The 24,603-nt window shown below is 42.7% G+C and overlaps 1 long non-coding RNA gene across 6 annotated transcripts in view; it reads left to right on the forward strand.

The window, feature by feature from the left end:
* LOC142719274 (uncharacterized) overlaps positions 1 to 24,218 on the forward strand; it is a 56,734-nt gene extending 32,516 nt beyond the window's left edge. For 4 of the 6 annotated variants that reach the window (XR_012872717.1, XR_012872714.1, XR_012872713.1 and 1 more), the window contains 11 exons: positions 12,547 to 12,783; positions 14,047 to 14,106; positions 14,660 to 14,719; positions 16,425 to 16,552; positions 17,598 to 17,664; positions 18,437 to 18,501; positions 19,081 to 19,212; positions 19,997 to 20,063; positions 20,263 to 23,151; positions 23,339 to 23,459; positions 23,974 to 24,218. This is a non-coding gene — a long non-coding RNA (uncharacterized LOC142719274). Of the gene's footprint in view, positions 1 to 12,546; positions 12,784 to 14,046; positions 14,107 to 14,659; positions 14,720 to 16,424; positions 16,553 to 17,597; positions 17,665 to 18,436; positions 18,502 to 19,080; positions 19,213 to 19,996; positions 20,064 to 20,262; positions 23,152 to 23,338; positions 23,464 to 23,973 lie in introns of all 6 variants that reach the window. The other 2 variants (XR_012872719.1, XR_012872718.1) reach the window with 2 other exon arrangements.
* Positions 24,219 to 24,603: the final 385 nt, after the last annotated feature.

A 24,603-nucleotide genomic window follows, 5' to 3' on the forward strand; every position in this document is an offset into this window, starting at 1 on the left:
GAGTCGTTCTTTTTCTCTTTTCTTTTCCATCCAGTCCAGACCTCTATGATGACACCTCTTGGCCACGACCTATTTCTGCAGGGTTTGTCACTCAGATGTCTTCGGAAGCTAATTTTTCCAACATTTCGCACCTATAAGCCAAGAAAAAATTCTCATGGTGCCACACTCTATGCCCCTGAATATAATAGTGTAATACACTGTGCCCCTGAATATAATAGTACCATACCCTGTGCCTGTCAAGATCTAGGGGTATGTGGACCAACTAAGCCGCTGTGCCCTAGTGGAGTGCGAGCTGGCAAAACAACAGTCTATATCAAAAGTCTATGCAAAGTCCTAGCACTAGAGTACCTGAAAGAGTCCAGACAGTAGCAGAGACTTTGGCACGGATGGAACTTGATGTGGCAGATGACGCTAGACGTGGCGGATGATACCAGATGTGGTATATGACAGCAGGTGAGGAAGATGACACCAGTCGTGGCGGATTATACCAGAGGTGGTATATGACAGCAGGCGTGGCAGATGACACAACACGACTCCAACACTAGATAAGGCACAGGAACTAACACAGTACGGGATACAGTACGGGGCTGTACCCCAACATAACCATCTAATCTGACGGAGTTGGAGCAGTTTTGCCTGGAAGAATGGGCCAAGACTCCAGTGTCTAGATGTGCTAAGCCAATAGAGTCTCACCCCAAGAGACTTTTCTCTGTAATGGCACCAAAAGGCGGCACCACGAGAAAGTATTGACTTTCAGAGGGTGAATACATATCACAATAAAGTTGTGTTTTTTATCTTAATGATTGTTTGGTTCAAAATAAAAATATTTTGCAGGTTCAAACCAGTAGGCATGTCATGTAAATCAAATGGTAGAAACCCCCTAATCTATCATGGATTCAAATGAGTGTAACCACTTAAATGGGATCTAATAGACAATTCAGAACTTGCAGGATAACCAACTCCTGGATTTAATGGGGAGGGGGTGATGAGATTAACCCAGGGGCTGTCAGCCTTCGTTTTGATTAGGGGAGATATGGATGTCCAAATGGATAATCAGCCCAAGAGCTTTGGATTTGATTGAGGTGGGGGAGGAGAATCAATGGACCCGACCAGAATCTTTGGATTTGATGGAGGGAGAGGAATTGAGACCAGTCCAGAAGTTTTGGATTTGATGGAAGGGGGGGGGGGGGGGATTAATTTTCCTAGGGTGGAATAAACTCTAAATTTGACCCTGCCCGCTATACTTATTATACAGCTTCATTGCTTAGTAAACATATGTATCCCAACCACATGAAGAACATGAGTACAAGCCAATCCTAAATTTCTCTATTTCTATAACTGGACAGGAGTAATATGAGTCATTGGTTTTGCTTGTCGATTTGACGATACAGTATCTGGTTTATATCACTTCTGGAAAATTCTCCTATTTGGAGTTTCAGGATCTATAAAGCTTCTATAATGTAAGACTTATAATCGGTGATGGAACATCTGATTAATAAGAAGGTGACAAGTACAACTTCACAAGGTACAACAACAAGATTGGATTTCACATTTGACTCATTTTGGAGTACAACGTGTTATTACTTCAGATTATGGAAAGTTGTAAATGAAAAGTCAAAAATTTTATATAATATTTAATTTATTTATAAATCACAGAACTCTAGAGCACCAGGCATTTGGGTCTATACATAGAAGGAATAGTTTTCTCTACAGCTGTTTGAGATTTAGAAATCCTACAAAGAGCATCTCTAGAGGACCTGGATCAACTGTGCATTACATGGACATCCTATTAATTTCAGTGGGAAACTGCAATGCTTCATATCCGCTGAAGTGGCGCTGTAGGGAAATTAAAAACTTCCTGTTAGCAAAATCAGCGCTCCAAAAGCTAAATGGCGTGCCTTCCCTTCCGACTCCTGCCGCTTGCCCAAACAGCAGTTTATGACCACAAGTTTGGTATTTCTGTACTCTGTAGAAGTTGCTTTACAAATGTTGGGGTGCTTTGCCTCATTTATTTGTTGAAAAAAATTTAAATTTTAAGGTAAATCTACATCTTATTGGAAAATAATATAATTTTTCATTTTCACTGCCCAATTCTAATGAAATCTATGAAACACCTGTGAAGTCAAAATGCTCACTACACCTCTAGATGAATTCCTCAAGGGGTGTAGTTTCCTAAATGGAGTCACTTTTGGGGGGTTTCTACTGTACTGGTACCTTAGGAGCTTTACAAATGCGACATGGTGCAGAGAAATTAATCCAGCAAAATCAGCGCTCCAAAAGCTAAATGGAGTGCCTTCCCTTCCGACTCCTGCCTGTCACGAAGCGGGTTAGTGGACCCACTAGGCCATACCGCCGTAGCGGGAAGGCAGCTGGCCAAACCACAGGAAACCCCAGAAATATAATGTCCCGCACAAGGGTGCCTGAATAGTCCGGATGGTGGCCGCAGCTCTGGCACAGATGAGATGGGTGCAGCGGATGGCGCCAAACGTGGCGAATGACACAGGAGCCGCAAGTTGCGCCAGACGTGGTGGATTCCTCCGGACGTGGCAGATGACACAGGACGTGGCGGATTGCGCGGACGTGGCCGATGACACAGGACGTGGCAGATTCCTCCGGATGTGGCTGATGACACAGGACGTGGCAGATTCCTCTGGACGTGGCAGATGACACAGGACATGGCAGATTCCTCTGGATGTGGCAGATTCCTCTGGACGTGGCAGATGACACAGGACGTGGCACGACTTGATACTAAGGCAAAGCACGGGAAACAGGAACGGGGAACAAAGCACGGGTAACAACAGGAACGGGAAACACTAAGGGACCATTTGCAAGACAGACAGGGAAAACTAACAACGCTCAGGCAAGGATTAGAAGGCCTTCTTATAGACCAGGAAATCGTGGCAGTTGATGATGATGACGATTTCCTTATTGCACGCACTGGCCCTTTATGTCCGGGTGCGAGTGTGCGCGCGCACCCTACGGGACACAGCCGAACGGAGCGGAAGTGAGCGCTGGTGTCTCCTAGGAGGGAGACGGGGACCAGCGCTCACAGATACATGGCTGCGGGCGTCGGGAGGTGAGTGAACACGACGGCCCGCGGCCATGGACGCTACACTGCCGCTTGCCCAAACAGCAGTTTATGACCACATGTTTGGTATTTCCGTACTCTGGAGAAGTTGCTTTACAAATGTTGGGGTGCTTTTCCTCATTTATTTGTTTAAAAAATTTAAAATTTTGAGGTAAATCTACATCTTATTGGAAAATAATTGAATTTATTCATTTTCACTGCCCAATTCTAATGAAATCTATGAAACACCTGTGTGGTCAAAATTCTCACTACACCCCTAGGTGAATTCCTCAAGCGGTGTAGTTTCCAAAATGGGGCCTTTTTTTGGGTGTTTCCTTTATTTTTGCACCACAAGACCTCTTCTAACCTGACATGGTGCCTGAAATATAATTTAAGAAAAGGAAGGCCCAAAAATCCTCTAGGTACTCCTTTACTTCTGGGGCTTTTGTTTCAGTCCAGTAGCGCACTACGGCCACATGTGGGATATTTCTAAAAACTTCAGAATCACGGCAATAAATATTCAGTTGTGTTTCTCTGGTAAAAAAAACCTTCAGTATTACAGGAAAAATTTATTAAAATGGAATTTCTGCAAAAAAAATTTAAATTTGCAAATTTCCCTTCCACTTTGCTTTAATTCCTGTGAAACGCATAAAGGGTTAAGAAACTTTCTAAATGTTGTTTTGAATACTTTAAGGGGTGCAGTTTTTAAAATTGGGTGATTTGTGGAGGTTCCTAATATATAAGGCCCTCAAAGCCACTTCAGAACTGAACTGTTCCCTAAAAAAATAGGCTTTTGAAATTTTCTTGAAAATTTTAGAAATTGCTGCTAAACTTATAAGCCTGGTAACATCTCAGAATCGCTTGGATAGGTAAAAGCATTCCCAAGTTATTACCACATATAGTAATACAAGTCAGATTTAAAAAATGAGGCTGTGTCATATGGTCCAAAAATGGCTGCGTCCTTAAGGGGTTAAGGAAAGGTATGGACACCACTTACGTTCGGGAACGCCAGACATTCTGGGCCACCAGGTGCTATCTATCTTTAACCCACGTATATTCAACACCAGAACTAAGCTTGATACATAAATACAGCACCAGAACTAAGCTCAGTGCATAAATACAGCATCAGAACCAAGCTCAGTACATATATACAGCACAGGAACCAAGCTCAGTACATATATATTCAGCACCAGAACAAAGCTCAGTATAGATATACAGCACCACAACCAAGATAATACATAAATACAGCACCAGAGCTAAGCTCAATTCATTTATACAGCAGTAGAACTGAGCTTAGTACATAAATATAGAATCAGAATGGAGCTCCATACATATATATACATAGCACTAGAACCAAGCTCATACATATATACAGCACCAGAACCGAGCTAATACATATATACTCTACCTGAACCAAGTTCAGTACATAAAAACAGCACCAGAACAAAGCAAAGTACATATATACAACACCAAAAGCAAGAACAATACGTATATACAGCACCAGAACAAAGCTCAGTGCATAAATCCAGAACCAAGCTCAGTACATAAATATAGCCCCAGAACCACTCTCAGTATATATATATATATATATCTATATATATATATATATATATATATATATATATATATGAATATATATTGTGACAACCTGGGGACCACTTAGCTCATGGGATCGCCATCTCCCAGGTGAGATGGTTGGCACACATAGAAAGTTCACTCCAACTCCTTGAGTAAAAGGTTTAAACCAGCCGCAGCTAGCTTTATTGTCTTCACAACAGCAGTCAGTGGTACAACCAGTGGCGGATTAAGTAGACCATGGGCCCTGGGCTGTTACCCAAACTTGGGCCCCCCTTCCTCACCGTAACTATTTTTAACACTACCTTTTTGGGCAAGCATTAACAGTGTTACGATTCCCCTTGTCACAGCGCGGTGTCCCTACATACTGACAGGATCACACTGTGCAGGGACACAACCTCCTGACAAGGGGAATTGTCTATCAGTCCTGGACTGCAGAATGACTTTTTGTGAAATACAAGGATTCCTATAATAAACATGTCAGGAGAGCTGACAGATTCTCTATAAATCTAGTGACTCACAGGTGACGACGTCTCAGATTCTAGTAGTTTTTTTCCTCTTTTCTTCTCCATCCGGTCCAGCACTCATGACGACTTCTCCCGGCCATGACTCATTTCTGCAGAATTTGCCACTCAGACGTCTCCTCACTTTTCCAACATTTCCACACCTATAAACGAAAATAAAGTTATCATGGTGCCACATACTGTGCCCCTAAATATAATAGCACCAAACACTGCGCGCCTGAATATAATACCACACACTGTAAAACACCACATACACACAGCCCCCTGTACATAGTGCCACACACAGCCCCTGTAGATATTGCACACCCCCATATATCGCCATACACAGCCCCCTCTATATATCACACATCCCCCTCGTAGAGCGTTACACACAGCCCCCTATAGATAGTGCCATACAGCCCTCCCCCTCTTGTAAATAGCACCAAAAAGCCCCACATATAAAGAGCGCCACACACATACCACTGTGGATAGCACGACACAGCCCCCCCCTTGTATATAGTGCCACACAGCGCTCCCCCTTGTATATAGTGCCACACAGCGCTCCCCCTTGTATATAGTGCCACACAGCGCTCCCCCTTGTATATAGTGCCACACAGCGCTCCCCCTTGTATATAGTGCCTCACAGCGCTCCCCCTTGTATATAGTGCCTCACAGCGCTCCCCCTTGTATATAGTGCCACAATGCTATGTACACATTTAAAAACGTTATATTATAATTATATATATATATATATATATATATATATATATATATATATATATAGTATGTGTGTGTATCAGTGTGATTGATTGATTGATTTTATTAAAAAATATTTTTACTTTTTGAGATACAGCTGCTTTGTATCCTGTATCCGTCAGGTCAGCAGGACTGACAGGATCAGTGACACGCAGGATCCACCTCAAATCTATCACATTTAAGATTATAATTTAGCGCAGGGCCCGTTTCACTGATCCCGTCAGTCCTGCTGACCTGACGGATACAGGATACAAAGCAGCTGTATCTCAAAGTGAAAATATTTTTTAATAAAATGTAATTACAAAGTTGCACCAAACACACATTTTTATTAAAAAAAAATAAAACCAACGTGATTTTTGCGACGTTTTTTCCGTAGACAATGCAGGTTTCGTTTTTTATCATTTTTATAAACACCTTTTTTGCTATTTTAGAATTTTTATTCATAAAGTTTGAAAATAATAATAAAAAAATAAGCTTTTTTACGTTTCAGCTATTTTTTTGGGGTAATAACATAGTTTTACCCTAAAATAGACCTTTTGTTTGTGATCGCCATTGTCTACCGTAAACTTTAATATATTACATGTCTATATTAGGGTAATTGGGTCAGCGCTAGCGTTACAACAATGATTGGCGGGGGGGGGAGGTTTTTTTTGGGGTGGGTATTTTATGTGTATTTATTATTTACATTTTTTTTGCACTTTATTATTTTTTTTATTACTATGGTCTGATCCTCAAAGGTCAAAAAAGACCTTTGGGGAACTTTATATATTTTTTTTCTTTGTTCTACACCATGTTTTCCCACTGTAACTGGGGCTGCACAGCAGCCCCAGTTACAGGGGAAATCAGCCCTCTCACAGTGACGATCGTCACTAACAGGGCTGTGCTGGGTCTACTCTAGTAAGACCCAGATACAGTCTGCCACTAACGGCACCCGGCGATCATGTGACCAGTCACATGATCACCGGGAGGAATAGAGACAGCGCCGCTGCTGCTGTCTCTATTCCTGTACACAGCGTTCATTGAACGCTGTGTAAGAAGACATCGGAGAAGACAGAAGCAGCGAAAGCTGCTTCTATCTTCTCCTCAGGGTCCCCGGCAGTCACTGACAGCCGGAGACCCGACATTCAGCTGCCCGATCGCGCGGGCAGCAAGTTAAAACCCGAGCCGTAGAAAGTCTATGGCTCGGGTTTTAAGGACCCGTCCCTGACCGCTGGCCGTAAAAATACAGCCAGCGGTCGGGAACCAGTTGGGCAGGAGGATAAGCCTGTACTGACCTCAGCGCCGGTGACCGCCCGCCCGGCTCTTCTCTTGCTGCTTTGGAGTAACAGAACAGCCGTCCGTCGCTGTTCTGTTACTCAATGGCGGCGGGCCGCACTTGTCAGGGAGGCGTGTCCTACCTATTTCCCGGCCAATTCCCTGCTCCTCCTCATCTTCAGCCGTTAGCAGCGCTAGCGCGCTGAATAGATTTAGGAGATGATGTGCGTTTCGGGCTGCCATGGGCCCCCTGGGAGCCTCGGGCCCCGGGCGGCCGCCCGAAACGCCCATATGATAATCCGCCACTGGGTACAACAATAAACATACAAAATAAACCCTAGGCCGTCCAGCCTCTAACTAACACATTCAGTGTCCCTCACTATGTGACACTGGGCCTTGTGCCCAGCACCTCAAAACCTTCACAGCTTTACCTCACACGGAGGTGACTCTCACAGGCTAGCATGCCTTTCTTCCCCAGACTGAGCCCTGTGTGAACAGCACACACCTGAATTAAAGAGCCGTCTCAGGTGAAGCCTAACTAAGCTCATCAGACAGCCCAAGACATGGACTGTCTGTATGGAGTGGAAGCCCGCCCTTCTCCTTCACACTCCAGCAAACTAGGCCCTATTCCAGGCTTTACACCCAAGCAATAGAAGAGAAAACCCTCTCTGCTGTACATGTTCCCTGGTTGCTTAAAACCTGAGTTTCTGCACTGTACAGTAGCTGCACTGCTACATATATATATATATATATATATATATATATATATAACACTAGAACCAAGCTCAGTACATTAATACAAAACTAGAACAAAGCTCAGTACAGAAATACATCTAAAGATCCAAGCTCAGTACCTATATACAGTACCAGAACAAAGCTCAGAATATAAATACAGCACAAGAATCAAGCTTAGTACATATATATAAAGTACTAAAGCCAAATTAATACATAAACACAGGATCAGAACCAAGCTCCTACATTTATACAGCACCAGAACAAAACGTAGTACATAAATACAGTACCAGAACCAAGCTCAGTACATATATACAGCACTAGAACAAAGCTCAGTACATGAACTCCTCAACATTGACATTTGGGGGGGGGGGGGGGCCATACTTCCCCAAAAAAATTTAGCATCAAGCAAGTAGCCATGACTTGGTAAAATCTGCAGGTAACGTACATGTTAGGTCAGGTTCACACCGCAGATGTTTAGGCTGAAAAACACGAGGCTGATATCAAGACTAAACAGACTTTGAATCCAGGCGGTTTTTAGAACTGATATTCCAAGTATTTTTGAAGCTTATTTTGAGGTGTTTTTTAAAAAAAGGGACATGTCACTTTTATACAAACCATTTTTTTACGTGGTGTTTTTAATTCAGCAGTGAAGAAACACACCTCATATGAACTACACAGTGTATTTTCCTTATGAAAACAATGGGAAGCAGTTTGCAGGCGTATTTCAAGTTATTTCCGGAGCGCAACACAAGCATTTTAGCTCCGAAATACGCCTGAAGATAAGATTTTGATCATGCCCTTAATGTGTAAGCTGGGAATACTCCTTTAAGACCCATTTACATTTATATTATTGTTACAAATGTTATAAATGCACAAAAAGATCAATGTTAAAACAATAGTAAATAGATTTTGTATCCATAAAAATAGAGGATATCTGTGGTGGCATCTTCATATAAAAATACCTTATGTGCCCGCACAATCACCATGACGTAACTGTAAGTCATGATGGCATAATGTAAGACAATCCGTGACGTACAATTATGCCATGTAGGCTTAAAGAGACTCTGTCACCACATTATAAGTGCCCTATCTCCTACATAAGGTGATCGGCGCTGTAATGTAGGTGACAGTAATGCTTTTTATTTAAAAAAACGATCTTTTTTCACAACGTTAGGAGCGATTTTGGTTTATGCTAATGAGCTTTCTTAATGCCCAAGTGGGCGTACTTTTACTTTCGACCAAGTGGGCGTTGTACAGAGGAGTTCATGACGCTGACCAATCGGCATCATGCACTCCTCTCCATTCATTTACACTGCACTAGCGATATAGATATATCGCTATGTGCAGCCTCATACACAAGCCCTAACATTACTACAGTGTCCTGATAAAGAATACACATGAAATCCAGCCTGGACGTCATGTGTACTCAGAATCCTGACACTTCTGAATCTTTTTTTGTGAGATTCCGGCAAGTGAAACCAAATCTCGTTTAGCTCCGTGATCTCGCGAGATTTCGTATCTGTTGCTGGAATCTCACAAAAAAGAGTCAGAAGTGTCAGGATTCTGAGTACACATGACGTCCAGGCAGGGGCGTAACTAGGAAAGACTGGGCCCCATAGCAAACTTTTGACTGGGGCCCCCCCTCCCCTGGGTGTCACACAACCACCCCCCCCTTGTAGAGAGTGCCTTTTTTACAGCCCCCCCCTGTAGATAACGCCATACAGCCCCCCCTCTGTAAATAGCGTCATACATCCCCCTGTAGAGAACGCCATACAGCCCCCCTGCAGAGAACGCCATACAGCCCCCCTGTAGAGAACGCCATACAGCCCCCCCTGTAGAGAACGCCATACAGCCCCCCCTGTAGGGAACGCCATACAGCTCCCCCCCTGTAGGGAACGCCATACAGCCACCCCCCCTGTAGGGAACGCCATACAGCGTCCCCCCTCCCAAAAACATGCGACCTACAGTGTGTCCTACAAAATACATGTATCCCTTCTCCACAGGATCTCCACAGGATAGGGGATACATGAGTGATCGCTGGCAGCGATAGGGAGAACGGGGGACTAAAAGTCCCCTGAACTTCTCCATGACAAACCTCTGACTTCCGGCAAACCTCTGACTATCCCCTATACATGTCTTTTGCTCTATTTTGCGCCTTCAGGACCAGACACCGTTTAGCCATTTTTAGCACGTGTTAGTTAAATGGCTATAACTTTTTTATTTGTTGGGCTAACAACGTGATTTTTGCGACGTTTTTTCCGTAGACAATGGAGGTTTAATTTTTTATCGTTTTTATACACACCTTTTTTGCTATTTTAGAATTTTTATTCATAAAGTTTGAAAATAATAGTAAAAAAATAAGCTTTTTTACATTTCAGCTATTTTTTTTTTGGTAATAACATAGTTTTACCCTAAAATAGACCTTTTATTTGTGATCATCATTGTCTACCGTAAATTTGTATATATTACATGTCTATATTAGGGTAATTGGGTCAGCGCTAGCGTTACAACAATGATTGGCGGGGGGGAGAACGTTTTTTTTTTGGGGTGGGTATTTTATGTGTATTTATTATTTACAGTTTTTTTGCACTTTACTTTATTCTTTTTTTATTACTATGGTCTGTCCCCCAAAGGTCAAAGAAGACCTTTGGGGAACTTTATATATATTTTTTCTTTCTTTTACACCATGTTTTTCCACTGTAACTGGAGCTGCACAGCAGCCCCAGTTACAGGGGATATCAGCCCTCTCATAGTGACGATTGTCACGAATAAGGCTGTGCTGGGTCTAGTTAGACCCAGCAGCAGCCTGCCACTAACGGCACCCGGCGTTCATGTGACCTGTCACATGATCACCGGGAGGAATAGAGACAGCGCCGCTGCTGCTGTCTATTCCTGTACACAGCGCGCATTCAGCGCTGTATACAAGTGATCAGAGAAGACAGAAGCAGCGAAAGCTGCTTCTATCCTCTCCTCAGGGTCCCCGGCAGTCACTGACAGCCGGAGACCCGACATTCAGCTGCCCGATCGCGCGGGCAGCAAGTTAAAACCCGAGCCGTAGAAAGTCTATGGCTCGGGTTTTAAGGACCCTGACCGCTGGCCGTAAAAATACAGCCAGCGGTCGGGAACCAGTTAATGGCAGAGCGGGGAGATACCTCCCTGCTCTGCCGTAGTGTTCAGTGGCGTCCCGCTGTAGCAGCCATAGCGGCTGCTAGCGGAGCCTCCGGCCATGGTGGGGGCCCCGTGCCGGCGGGCAACACGGGCCCCCTCATGCTGCGGGCCCCGTAGCAGCCGCTACTGCTGCTACGGCGGTAGTTACGCCACTGCGTCCAGGCTGGATTTTATGTGTATTCATTATCAGGACACTGTAGTAATGTTAGGGCTTGTGTATGAGGCTGCACATAGTGATATAACTATATCGCTAGTGCAGTGTAAATGAATGGAGAGGAGTGCATGATGCCGATTGGTCAGCGTCATGCACTCCTCTGTACAACGCCCACTTGGTCGAAAGTAAAAGTACGCCCACTTGGGCATTAAGAAAGCTCATTAGCATAAACCAAAATCGCTCCTAACGTTGTGAAAAAAGATCGTTTTTTTAAATAAAAAGCATTACTGTCACCTACATTACAGCGCCCATCTCCTTATATAGGAGACAGGGCACTTATAATGTGGTGACAGAGTCTCTTTAAGCCTACATGGCATAATTGTACGTCACGGATTGTCTTACATTATGCCATCATGACTTACAGTTACGTCATGGTGATTGTGCGGGCACATAAGGTATTTTTATATGAAGATGCCACCACAGATATCCTCTATTTTTATGGATACAAAAAAAGATCGTTTTTTAAAATAAAAAGCATTACTGTCACCTACATTACAGCACCCATCTCCTTATATAGGAGATAGGGCACTTATAATGTGGTGACAGAGTCTCTTTAAGGGGTTAATGTTATGACTGAACGGTGCATAATCATCAAGGGCATAATTTGTCAATGCAACCCTCTTCTCCCACTCTTCACACACTGATAGCAACACCGCAGAAGAAATGCTAGCAGAGGCTTCCAGTATCCGTAGTTTCAGTTGATGCACATCTAGTAACTTCACAGCATAGACAATTGCCTTCAGATGACCCCAAAGATAAAAGTCTAAGGGGGTCAGATCGGGAGGCATGTCTTCTGCGGTGTTGCTATCAGTGTGTGAAGAGTGGGAGAAGAGGCTTGCATTGACAATCCAACACAATGGGCAGCACTTTGAACACATTTTATAAGTGGTCAGAAACTTGTAAATAACTCATGAAAGAATAAAGTAACGTTAAAACCAAGCACACCATTGTTTTTCTTGTGAAATTCTCGATAACTTTGATGTGTCACATGACCCTCTTTCCATTGAAAAAACTAAAGTTGGATACAAAATGGCCGACTTCAAAATGGCCGCCATGGTCAACACCCAGCTTGAAAAGTTTCCCCCCTCCCATATACTAATGTGCCACAAACAGGAAGTTAATATCACCAACCAATCCCATTTTATTTAGGTGTATCCATATAAATGGCCCACCCTGTATAACAGTTTATATCCATCTAGTAACAGCTTACATGTTTCATACATTACATGTTCTTAGTCGTAGCCCCTATAATAACACACATATCTTTCTTCCAGGTCTATAAAACAGCAGTCCCATGTAACATGCCTATATTCAGTGTATACACAGACAGCCTATCCAGGCAGTAGGAGATAATCGATGATGTAACAGATACTGCAGCCACTTATGATGTCACTGATGATGTCATAGACAGTACTAGCCGTTAGGTTCTATGTGCAGCTGGATTACATATTTTTTACAATTTCTGCCAATGACGTCTGGACCGGGACTGTGATTGACTGTGTGATTGACAGGTAAGATGCAGCATTTTATCATTAATTCTACATGTTACTGGACACATGAAATATATACGCTCTAGAATTCTCATATAAGGCCAGATTCACACTGGACATTACTGCAGCAATTTCTAACCGCACAAACATCTCACCACAACTATATAATTGTAGAAGGAATTTTTTCTGGTGATTGTCGGGGGTTGGGTTATTTTTTTTTTTAGACAAACAGTTCAAGATCCAGTAACATGTTTCTATTAATGCAAGTAACCACCGAACATGTGGATTTTACATTCAGATTTCAAGGTTTCATATTTCCCCATTAAAGTTACAACTTACTATTTCCTGAAAATTGCAGCTATCAGTAATGTGTGAATGGAAATGTGAATTATTAAGTATTTTCTAAAACAGACATGTCAGGAAAGACGTCAGATCCTCTATCATTTTATATGTATGTTCTGTCCTTTGTATAAAATGGTCTTATTTACCTTTTAAATGGGGTTTCCATGACCTTAATATTGATGGCCTATACTTAGGATAGTCCATCAATATCAGATGGGGATCTTACTCCTGCCACCCCCATAATCAGAGTAAAGGGGCCACACCCCCCTGGTGGTCATCCCCATGTTCTCTTTATTGTTTACCAGGCAAAGCTCCATGCATTTGATAGTGGCTGTGCTAAGTATTGCAGCTTAGAGAGCTGCAGTACCAGGCAAAGCCATTACAAAATGTACGGCACTGTGCCTGGTAAGCAGTAAAGGGGCCCCTTCATTCAGCTTTTTGTTTGGGATGTTGGGAGTTGGACTTTCAATGATCTGTTATTGATAGCCTTTTCTTAAAGTCCCGGAAAACCCCTTCAATGTTCATGTCCCACATTTGCCAGATTACAGAGCATATATGAGGAGGTCACAACCACCACCTCCTTCACCAAATAACTCTGCCATGGGGCATACCGCTGAGGTATTTTCTATAGACAATAATATAAGAGGATTAATATAAAGTGCTATAGTAAGAAGAATGATATTATTGTATGTTATTGCACATTTCAGGCTACAGTGAATATAAACTCTGTATGTATATGGCAGTAGATGTATCCTCAAGGCCAGGAAGCTGTAGCATAAGCCTCCATAGGGAGGTTTACATTTGCTTACTCATAGAAGATGTTGCTGTTAGACTTTCACTGAGATGGATCTAATAGATGCTAATAATATACTTATAGACAGATGTAAACTGAATTTGTGGGTATTGACTTTTATATGATATTCTCCCATATTGTCTCAACAGGTCATGGCACAAGACCCAGAGCCACAACTTCCTGGGAAGTGCCTTGAATACAGTAAACAGGTCAGATTTATTTTTTCATTCATATTACTTATTATGTGTATTTCATTGCTTCATTCTGTTTAATTAAACAAACATCTTACTAATAGAATATCTGATTCTGTAAACCGGATAAACCAGCCTGGTTATACTCTATCTATCTATCTATCTATCTATCTATCTATCTATCTATCTATCTATCTATCTATCTATCTATCTATCTATCTATCTATCTATCTATCTATCTATCTATCTATCTATCTATCTATCTATCTATCTATCTATCTATATCTATCGTCCAGGTCCTCTAAAACTTATCCAAAAGATAAAATATTTGAGTATAAAACTGAACCTGCATTTTAAGCTTTATTCATGAACTCATTCAGTGAATATGCGATGGTGAAAGTAGCGACTCCCCATAACTCCCCAACAACAGTTCACACTTTTACATATGGCTGATTCCACTCCTTCATGTGATTTAGGCAGAATGGTAACTTCTAACACTTGGAGGCAGCGATAGTTATCAGAGTCTAAAGGGGAAACCAAGTATCTCACCTTTGTATTTTATTCTCAACAGATCCCTCGATTTGTCCCAGAAGTGCTGCTGCCGGCCCAGTATCCTGAATACAACACTCAGGTATTGATCTATCTATCCTTTAATTTTCCTTTCATGAATATTACTCATAAACATCCCAAATTATCTGGTCAGAAAACAGATGGGACTCCTTCATGTCATGTAAGCAGATAGATACCTGGCACTTGGAGAAAGTCATAGTTATCATGAATACTCTTAGTCTTTTGACACCAAGGTGTACACCAAACAGTCACATAATCCTACTCATGGATACAGAGCTATACATAGAACATAGGGGTCCCTAAACCAAAAATCAAACTGGGCCCTCAATTATGGTGCCCAAATTTAGCTACTGAGGACAGAAGGGCGTGATGTTTGTTTACCTCTCCATTTCCTTCCCATGACCTTTGGGCCAGTTCCCCACCGCCTTGGTTCCTAACAATGTAGTTTCTCTGGAGAGAGGAGTCCTGCGTAGGTTGTCACCACCTAGCCGCAAAGAGGATAGGACAAACCCGGGCCCATATAAGCCGGTGTATCTCTATGCATGTGCGCCCGTGCTTGACTATTTTCATTAAAAGATAATACAAGGAATTTTCACTCTGATAAGTTGTCACCTACATCAGTATCTGTGACCTGAAAAACTCCTTAAAGGAACAGTGTCATGGCAAATAATTTTTTTTATATGTTAAAGATGTTAGTGCTTTAATAAAAACGTTTTTATTCATTTGTGTGTTTGTGTTTTACTTTTTCTTATTTTTACACTTTTTCTTCCCTATGGGGGCTGCCATTTTTTGTTCCATTTCTGTGTGTGTCGATTAACGACACACACAGACATGGAGTACGGCAGCCACAGTCCCATAGGGACTGTGAACGGCTCCCGTCCCATTCACGTCCGTGTACGGCGTCTGTGTGGGAACTGCGCATGCGCCGCTCCCACACAGTCCTATTCGAAATTGGCGCCGTCCGGCGCCATTTTCCTGTGGACCGGAAGTCGCGGCCGGACTGTAATCTTACTACTTCCGGTCGCGGCTTCCGGACTTGTGCACATGGAACAGCGGCAGCAAAGGGAGCGGACGGGCCGGAGGGAGCCGCGGCGGCAGGAGCAGGTAAGACATTTCAATGTATGTTAGTGTTTGTGTGTGTTTACTACTGTATGTAAACCTACTACACTGTGGGTTACCTCAAAAAATGGCGACACACAGTGTAGGAGGTTAAACCTTTCAAACCCCTCGTTTATCCCGGCACTAGCCAGGATAAAGGAGGGGGGGATGCTGAGAGCTCACTAGAGCGAGGGCTTTTAACCCAATGTTGCAATGCTGCAATTTTGGGAACTAGCTCCATCTAGTGACCAAAAATGGGTAGTATTATAAATTAGAATTAATTTATAATATTTCCTGACTATTTCCTGACTCGTGAAAAAAATAAAAAAAATTTGAACCATGTTTAATCACCCACACACTAAATGTTTAATTTTTAAAAAAAAAACATGTTTTTCTGGCAACACCATGCCTTTAAGCCGTATTCACCCGTTACCATTAATTACATTTTTTTGTGAAAATGAAAGCAAAAACCGTGAATTGACCATGTTTAACTTTGCGTTTTGGCACAAATAATCACAGTTTTTCTATGCATTTTTATCATACAACAATTATAGGCCATGTCCCTAAAAATTCTGAAACTATCAGCACTGATTGTATAGTATCAGACCATGGCCAATGACAAAAGGAAATAGCAGCACACAGTTGTCAATTTCTTCTTACATTTCCAGGAGTAATAAAAGAGGAACCGCACAGTGAAGAACTCTATCATGGTCTCAGGTCCAGGTGTAGGCGGGCTGCTCAAAGAATATAGAGAGCGCCCAACTAATGCCCAGCATATAAAGTAGGAGAGTCCAAGGTAAGTCCCGAATATTTCTTGTATCTCTGCACACACGTTGTATCACATATTTACTGGCTGGATGGTTTATAACAATAATGGATATTTTCTCTGGTACTGAAATCCAGGAACCCAGTTTAATTTATCTCACATTGTCCCTCAGAAAACAAGGTTGTTCTGCCTAATATTTCCCCGCTTCAATACAGGGGGTGGTAGATGGAAGAATAGAAAAAAATGCCCCTCACAAAATATAGTGACTTCTTATTACTGACAAGCTACAAACCTGTAATATATTAGGAAAAGACCTTGAACCTGGAAATCCGATGAGGTCAACTATGGATCCAGACTAAGCTGCCACCTAAACTTATTTTTGTCAGCAAACTTGGTGCATGCCCAGTATATTCATTACATGTATCCACATTATATGTGTCCAGAGACACCACAAAAGAAAAAGAGAATCAGAAACTCCACATTTCTCTATAGTTTCCCTTTAAGTTCTGGTTTATATAGAGATATAACTTTAAGCTCCTGGGCCTTGATGCCAAATCTATATCAGGTTCTACCAACTATCATATACCATATATAATCTACACTCCCACAGACAGAAGAGACTGGTTTTATGGAAAATGGGCTCCTGGGCAACAAGCAATGTAGACTCGCACCCACTAGGTCATCTTTTTATATTGTTTTTTTTTACATTTATCTGGTGGTCTAAGGCTGTGAAAGGGTTCAGTGTAAATTCACTGGTTTAAGGCAGTAAAGGGATTATTTTTACATTACCTGGCGGTCGAGGGCAGTCAAGCTAGAAGATGGGGGCACTGCAGATTTGCCCAGATTGCGACCCCCTTATGCATGTCATGGACACCAGGGCCTCTGTGTGACTGGTTGCAACCTCCTAACCCCTATAGTTATGTTCCCTGGGTTTACACTAACATTACAAAATGTGTTCAATGTCTGACTCGCCCTGTGATAGAAAATGAAATATGTGAAAGTAAATATATTATTATTAGTTTTAGATATGGGGTTATTTTATGTATATGTATTAAACCCATTATGTATTTTACAGACATTTATAACATCTGAATATGTGGCACCGGTGACAGCCGACATGCTAGAAGATCCACTGTATATATGTAAGTATTTTAGCAAATAACAACCTATAGAAATTCTATAATCTGATGTCATCCAGAATGTTCCTATAGAGACACATGACAAGACTGTGGGAACAAATTCTCTAATGTTACAGACCTGTCAACCAGGGCCGGCCTTAGGGGTGTGCGACCTGTGCGGTTACACTGGGTGCATTACCTTTCACTACTGAATGGGGCACTGTTGGCATTGATGTCTTGAGCACCCAGGGCCTGCACACCTAATCCCTCAGTTGGTGCAAAAACCTAAGGAAAGGGCACTGCTCAGGATGCAGATACATTCCCTTGATAATGGATTACATTACAGTGTGGCAGACAATATCTATCTGGCGATGTTATTTGGGCACTGTATGATTGCATTATTTGAGTACTATATTGTACTCCTTAAAGCTGAATTCACACGCTGCAGATTTGCTGCGCGGCAAAATTCACAAGTGTTACAGATGTATTTTACTGCAACTCTGTATTATTATAGAAATGCTCCATAAAGAAGATATTATGATACTAGAAATATATAAGGGACTTGTTATTTAGGTAATTTCCTAATACACCGTTGGCTTATGGGGGAGCATACAGCGCACACAGAGTGTCTACATTACCAGTACTGCAGTCTGTGCGCCACCATACAGGTCCGTCCACATGAAGTTGCTGTGTACATGAGCCCTAATGTACATTTCCTTCATTGTTGGGTGGTCTATACTGAGCACACGTCAGTCTGTCTGAAGATTTGAAACTACACAATTATCCTTTTTTCCAGAACACCTTAAGATCGGCTGCCTGCTGCCAGGGGGACTCTCCGAAGCAATATCTCATCTATACAAGGTGCGTCTATCATTAGTTACTATCTGCAGTATCCATCAATACCCTTCACAGTTAGAATGACACTTTTTTATGCCCTGGGTAGGAATACCTCTTTTGTATGCCTCCACTGTAAGGAAGCCCCCTTTTGTAAGCCTCCACTAAGTATTTTTATGCCCCTATTAATAGCGCCCCCTTTGCGCCACAAAAATAAAAAATGATACTCACCTAATAGACAAAGAACCTGGTCAGACATTCTGCTTCCTATGAAATCAGTGGCCTGGCGCATACGATGTAATTTAGTGACGTCATCGCGCTGGGCCGCTGACGTCATCAGCATACTCCCAGTGCCTCGTAGGCTACAGGCCTGAACTAGGCCATGGCCTACGAAATCATACGGCAGAGCAGGAACACAATGGCTCCCTGCGCCGTCATGGTTTGTCCAATTTCAGGGGCATATGGGGCCCCATCGCTGGGCCCCGGGCAGTCACCCCATTAACACCTTTGGTAATCCGCCACTGGTTGGGGTCAGGTCTCTGCTCTAGATAAAAATGTTTCCATTGATTGGGATTTGTACTAATACATTGTCCCTCTTACTCCTAGCATTAATTCCTCATAAGAGTTGATGACAACCACACGTCCCAGGAGGGCAAGTCAAAGAATAAGCAGAGCCCTCCACCTCACATCACATGACGTTCTACATTCAGCCTAACGTATTCAGTAGGAGAGTCCAAGGTCAGTGTATTTTATTTCCTGCATCTCTACACGATCACACAGGGCGCATTACTTGTCAATACTGAAGGGGGCACCACCACCATAGATACACAGAGCACCCACAGCTTGTACTCCCGATCCAGCACTTTGTACTCAAATCTAAAAAAACACAAAAACATGCAATCCCTAGTTGTTATAATTGTTATTTAGGCACTATATGATTACATTATTTGGGTACAACATGGTACATCATAAGTGGGAGGGGGCCCATAGAAGATACTGCACAGGACATCAATAAACCTAAGGTCGGCCCTGGATGTAACATAATAACTGCAGCAGTAACATGCCGTCCACACTGACATGACCGCTGTGGTCTAGTAACCAAAGACAACAGAACCACCAGCGCAGGAGCCACAGGAATATAGAAGATGAGTAGTGACTATTCGTTATTGTTAGCCATATATATACTGAGGTTTGTAGAACTGTCAGAAAAACCTAATACCCCATGTTCTACTTTCTCGACTCCAGTCCAAAAGACTCCACAATAGACAAATTAGATGTATTCCATTAAGGATAAGTTTATATAGGAGAATAACAGTAAGCTCCTGGTCCCTGATACAAAATCTATATCATGGTCCTCTAACTATCGTGTGCCATTATACTGCTGGTGTTATTTGTGTGGCAGAGGGGCATTGGACTCGCCCTGTGATAGAAAATGAAATGTGTGAAAGTAAATATATTATTATTCATTATAGATATGGGGTTATTTTATGTATGTGCATTAAACCAATTTTGTATTTTACAGACATTTATAACATCTGAATATGTGGCACCAGTGACAGCCGACATGCTAGAAGATCCACTGTATATATGTAAGTATTAAAGCAAATAACCTATAGAAATTCTATAATCTAATGTCATCCAGAATGTTCCTATAGAGACACATGACAAGCAAGACTGTGGGGACAAATACCCCAATGTTGTCAATAGGCTGAACATATATTTGTTGATATGATGAACCATACTAAGCGCACGTCATAATATATTTACAATTTAAACTTTTTGTTCCAGAAATACTTAAGATCGGCTGCCTGCTGCCAGGGGGACTCTCTGAAGCAATATTTAATCTATATGCGGTATGTCCATCATTACTTACTATATACAGTACCCGCTAGTAGCTCTTTGCACTGAAAAAGTCATGAACGGGCAAAATTCCCATAAGAAACCACAAGGAGGGCCATGTGGCCCCCACGAAGAGAGGGGTAGTAGTGGGAAGTCTTAGATAGTTGGCAGGGATAGGGATAGTGTAGGTAATGTTTTTGTTTTTTTTTCTAAATGGAGCTGTCCACATGTCTGGGAGTGCCGAGTAGTCTACGGGGAAAGGTATTGGCCTGAAGATAGATGCAAAGACCATTAGTTGAGGGGATTAGGGGTGGAGTAGCGTAGCGAGATTTAAGGCAGGGGCTCCTTGCCTAGAACATTTGCAACTCATGAAGACCTGGTACAAGCATTCGCAAGCGCTTGGGGAGAAGTAGCGTGAGAGTCAGGATGCCGGCGGCTGCTGCAACTACTTGCAGAGGACACATTGGTGCCTTTGATCTTACAGCGCCATTGGTGAAAGTTCGGTAGCCCTAATTTAGGCCTACTCTTTTAAATCAAAACTGGAGGCGGCCGTACCACTGCAATGCCATAGACAAGGAGTTGAGTAAGTTACATTATCCAGACATTATCTGCAGACATGGGTGACAATGGATGCTGGCAGAATGTTTTTATATTTATAAGACTCAAGCAGAAAGCAGTGGAAGGGGTCAGGATATCGCCACATATAGAGGGTCCACAAGTCATGCAGCACATGATGAGATACGTCTATGATTAGTTACTATATACAGTACCCGCCGGTCAATCTCTACACTTAACATCAATCCAGATGTGTCCTCTATTTTTCTGATTTGTAAATGTATTGAGCTGACAGCAGCTAAAGATAGGAGGGCAACCTACCTGCAACATATTGCCCCAAACGGGGGCGTACATAGACACCAGAGGGCCCCTGTAAAAGAACAGTATATGAGCCTTAGCTCTCCAACCATATATCATCTCCCATATCATAGAGTATCCCCTTATGTCTCTCCATCCTCCAGTAATTGTGAGCTATGAAATTCATTGTCTCAATGCTTTACATGCAATCTGACAGTAGGATGCTACTAGCTACTTTTAGGGTGATAGTGGACCCCCTTACCTGCTGGATCCCAATGCAGCTGCCCGGGTCTCACATATGGTATGTCCACCCATGATTTATGTGAGAAAGTCCAATGGGAAAAGCCCTCTGATAAGTTAAAAGATGGTTGCCCATTAGGCCTATGCATTTAATAGCCACTGATTTCATGTTGTGTAACCGCTGAGGGGTTATATTATATAATACTGTATATTGTAATGCCGTGGTGAAGAAAAGGTACAGGGTTCAGGAGCCTTCTCTACTACTTAGTGTAACAGCGCTTGGCACTTGTGCCAAGTATTCCACACTTAGCCCCAAACTTTGCTAGCAGTCAGGGGAGACACTGCTCACCTAACGGTTGTCATTACTACAAGTAATAAAAGCGAGCGGCAGAAAGCGGACCTATCCATGCTACCCGTCACCCTGGGGTCCACAGCGTTTAGCTGCAGGATTATAGGGGTATGGGTGGCAGGACTTCTAGTATAGTTACTCTCTGTATCTATTTGTGAATATGTGTATGAACCCTCTCAGAGACCCCATAATAGTTTACTGTTGTGATGCTCTATGTTCTGCCAATGACCTTAGATTAAAATCCTCCATAATCCGAAGCTCCCACTCTTTTGTCCAAGATTTTTCTCGCACTGCACCGTCCTCTGGAATGCGCTACCGCAGACAATCAGATTAATTCCCAATATCCACAGTTTTAAACGTGTCCTGAAAACAAATCTTTTTGGACAAGCCTATAACATTCCCTAATCAGACTCCTTTCCTTGGCCCCATTAGTCCTCAGAAAAAGATTCCTTCACACTCCTTGCACCGTACTGAATTTCATGTCCGTTATACACGGATACTGGCTGGTGACCGGCTAATGTAGACTTGTGTGTACTACCCCATGTGTATAAAAGATGGCTGGACCATTGTACTGAACAAACACTTTTACACTTTGTGTCTCCCTTATTTCCTCATAGATTGTAAGCTCTTGCGAGCAGGGTCCTCAATCCTCCTGTCTGAATTGTAAACTAGCTTTGTCACTATGTAATGTCTGATATTGTCTGTTTATGTTCCCTCTAAATTGTAAAGTGCTGCGTAATATGTTGGCGTTATATAAATAAAGATTATTATTATTATTATTATTAAGGTGGGCCATGTGGCCCCCAGGAAGGGGCAGTGGTAGGGAAGTATGAAGAGTTTGGTAGGAATAGGCATAGTGTAGGCTAGGTTTTTTTTTTCGTTCAAAATGGAGGTTTGTACTTGAAGATTAGGTGTAAGATAATTGTGTGAGGGGATTAGGGGTGCAGTAGAGGTAATTGGTTGAGGGGATTAGGGGTGGAGTAGTGTAGGGGGATTTTAGTCAGGGTTGCCCTGCCTAAAAAGTTTGCGACACATCAAGGCCTTGAGGAGGTGGGAACTAGGGTGCTGGCGGCTACTGTAGTTCCTTGCACGTCAAGTTCAAAGCACCACAGGCTGGAAGTTCAGTCGGCTTTATTTGGGCCTGCTATTTCAATGTGAAACTGGAGGTGGCCATAGGACTATGATTCAATAAACAAGTAGTTGAGTGAGTTGTGTTATCCAGTCACGGTCTTCAGGCATGGGTGACAATGAATACTGGCAGAAGGTTTTTATATTTCCAGGAATCTGCAAAAAGCAGCAAAACGGACCAGGATATCGCCACGTATGGAGCCCCCACAAGTCATGCAACACAAGGGCTGTTTGGCTGGAAATGTCCTAGCATCGTAGAAACAAGGCAGGTATGAGTATAAGCCTAGCAAAAATTTGAGGGAACATGGCAGGATGATGGGCAAAATGCTAGGGCCCTTGTGCAGGGTTCCTGAGAGGGTGAGGGCAGCATGATCCCAGGAGGTCCTCATAGTCTGAACATGGGGGTTGCCAAAATGTTTACAACACAGGGTACTGTCATAATGTTTGTAATTACAGGAGCAGTTTTTTGGATCGTGAAGAGCAGCAGAGAAAGTAATTCACTACAGGACCACTGGAAGGACAGGTGACAATATGACTTGTAGTGAAGCAATGGAAGAAGAAGGCATGGCAACAGCAGGTGGGTGAGTCTGATTCTGATCTGTCAGATGATTATGAGTGGTCTAATGTTGAGGATAGTAGGGCTGATGGGCAAGATGTTGAAGATGCTGAACAAATGTTCAAACAGGATGAAAGAAGAAGGTAAAAGCAAGTAAAAACATTCCGGACAATGGTATCAAAAGTATCTGGAAGGGCTTCGGGGAAATAGGAACAAGGGTGCCGGCAGCTGCTGCAGCTCCTTGTCAAGGGAAAAAGAGGCAGATGAGGTTATTAGAGATTGGGTGAAGGGATTTTTTTTTTAAATATTGCAGTGTTATGGGGGTGAAGCAGGGCCCCCTTTTTAATCAGATGCCAATAAAAAGGAATGATGCCCATAAAGAAGGCTAAGTATATAATAAACTATATCTATTGCATCTAAATGAATCATCAGTTAACGATGTAATAGACAAGTAGTTGAGTGAATTGCATTACTCAGGCAGGAGTTGCAGGCATGGGTGACGATGGATATTTGCACTGTGTTTTTGTGCCTACAGGACTCAAGCGGGAAGCAGTGAAAGGGGCCAGGATAACGCCACACATAAAGCATCCAGAATTCATGCAGCACAAGTACTTGGACTTGGGATGTAATAGACTGTTCGGAAGCCATTTGTTGGCGAGGAAGGCAGTTGGCGTTCGAAACGCGTATGCGGTTTTGTATCACCACTTCACGAGTTGTGGTTTAAGAAGTTTGTTTCTAATAAAGTCCAAAGATTGGATCGCTAGACCATATTTTCTACTGTTTGCTGTACATTTGTTGGACACTGGTGGTCAGGGAGTCACGAAGATTGGTCATGGTGACCAACGACTACCTGGGTAGAAGACCAGAATCATGCAGGCAGGCATGCCTGTCCCTAGAAGTGGGATTGGTTGCTTGGTGATGCAGCAAAAGGACTTGGGATGCAATGGACGGTTCAGACAGCATGGTGTACATTGGCCGGACATAGGTCTTCATTTGTTAACAACCTGCAAGCAAGGCAGAAGTTTGTTTAAAAAACGAGTAATTGGTGAGGGCAAAGTAAGTCAGTTGCACGTTTTCCTTACACCCCGCCTATTTACATAGGTCAGACCCACAACCTTAAGTATTTGAATTACAAATAGTACACATGATCCCATTCAGCCCACCT

The sequence above is a fragment of the Rhinoderma darwinii genome, unplaced genomic scaffold (genome assembly GCF_050947455.1).
Source record: "Rhinoderma darwinii isolate aRhiDar2 unplaced genomic scaffold, aRhiDar2.hap1 Scaffold_474, whole genome shotgun sequence".
In the NCBI taxonomy this organism is placed as follows: domain Eukaryota; kingdom Metazoa; phylum Chordata; class Amphibia; order Anura; family Rhinodermatidae; genus Rhinoderma; species Rhinoderma darwinii.